We start from the raw sequence: 1,402 nt of genomic DNA, 5'->3' as shown, positions 1-1,402 counted from the left end.
AATTTAAAACTTGGGAATAAACCTAACTAAAGAAATAAAATATTTCTACAATAGAAACTTTAAAACACTGAAGAACTTGAATAAGACACTAAAAGATGGAACAGCCTCTTATTATGAAAATGTCTACATTATTGAAAATAATTGACAGATTCAATATAATCCCCACCAAAATTCAAACAACATCTTTTACAGAACTAGAAAATATAATCCTAAAATTTGTATGGACTCAAAAAAGATTCCCAATAGCCAAAGCAATCCTAAGCAGAAAGAGCAATGCTGGAGGCATCATATCCAACTTCAAGTTATACTGCAGAGCCATTGTAACAAAAACAGCATGGTATTGCACAAAACCACATAGATTAATAGAAGACCTATAAATAAACCCACACAAGCTATAGTTACCTAGTTCTTGACAATGTTCTCCCCCCACCCAGTGGAGAGGGGGACGAATAAGGGAAAGTGCAAATGCAGTCCCTTACTACCACAAATTATTCAGTGGAGTTTCCCACATTTGGGACATCTCAAGGGTTAGCATATCTTGAACTCAATGGATAAGCCCTGCCCTGGGAAAACCACTTTCATAATCATATCTCTCCTGCCAGGTATTAACAAATGTATTTAAAACATACATTGAAAGTCCAGGCAGATGGCTCAGTGGGTAAAATTGTTTACCATGCAAGCCTGACTATCCGAGTTTGATCCCAGGAACTCACATAAAGGTGGAAGGAGAGAACTGACTTTTCATAGTTGTCCTTTGACCTCCACATGTATGCCACGGTACAAATGTACCCACAAACACCTCTCTCTCTCTCTCTCTCTCTCTCTCTCTCTCTCTCTCACATGCACAAAATAATAAAAATTTTGGAATGTAAGAAGGTATTGAACACTAGATCGCTCATATTCATATCCCTTCTCTATAGACAAGTTGATGGCAAGCTGAATTGGGCCATCACAGGGTCAAGAATGGTTAGTGATTGTGGCGGTACCTGCCTATAATCTCAGCACTCTAATGGCTGAACAGAAGGCTCACCAGTTTGAGGAAAGATTAGACTATACAAGGAGACCCTATCTCAAAACAAAAACAAAGCCAGGCATGGTGGTGCAAGCCTTTAATCCCAGCACTCAGGAGGCATAGGCGGGCAGATCTCTGTGAGTTTGAGGCCAGCCTGGTCTCCATAGTGAATCCAGGCTGTCTCAAAACAAACAAACAAAAAACAAACAAAAAAACAACAAACAAACAAAAACAAAGACCAAAACACTTTGTTATTTCAGAACTGGAAAAGAAAAAAAAGTTCTACTTCCTTATGTTTACTGAATATTAGAGTAGTATTAAAAATAATTATTCCCATTATTTGTGTTATTATAAATTATACTTTTTATTTATATTTTATGTGCATGAGTG

The 1,402-nt window shown here is 37.2% G+C and overlaps 1 non-coding gene across 1 annotated transcript; it reads right to left on the bottom strand.

Annotated features, from left to right (window-relative positions):
- Nucleotides 1-450: 450 nt before the first annotated feature.
- Nucleotides 451-609, bottom strand: LOC115069817. Its single transcript, XR_003849048.1, has one exon. It is a non-coding gene; the product is annotated as a U1 spliceosomal RNA (small nuclear RNA).
- Nucleotides 610-1,402: the final 793 nt, after the last annotated feature.

The sequence above is a fragment of the Nannospalax galili genome, unplaced genomic scaffold, assembly GCF_000622305.1.
Source record: "Nannospalax galili isolate Female #2095 unplaced genomic scaffold, S.galili_v1.0 scaffold1631, whole genome shotgun sequence".
In the NCBI taxonomy this organism is placed as follows: Eukaryota; Metazoa; Chordata; class Mammalia; order Rodentia; family Spalacidae; genus Nannospalax; species Nannospalax galili.
The sequence above is the reverse complement of the archived record's forward strand: the minus strand, read 5'-3'. Positions and strand labels throughout refer to the sequence as shown.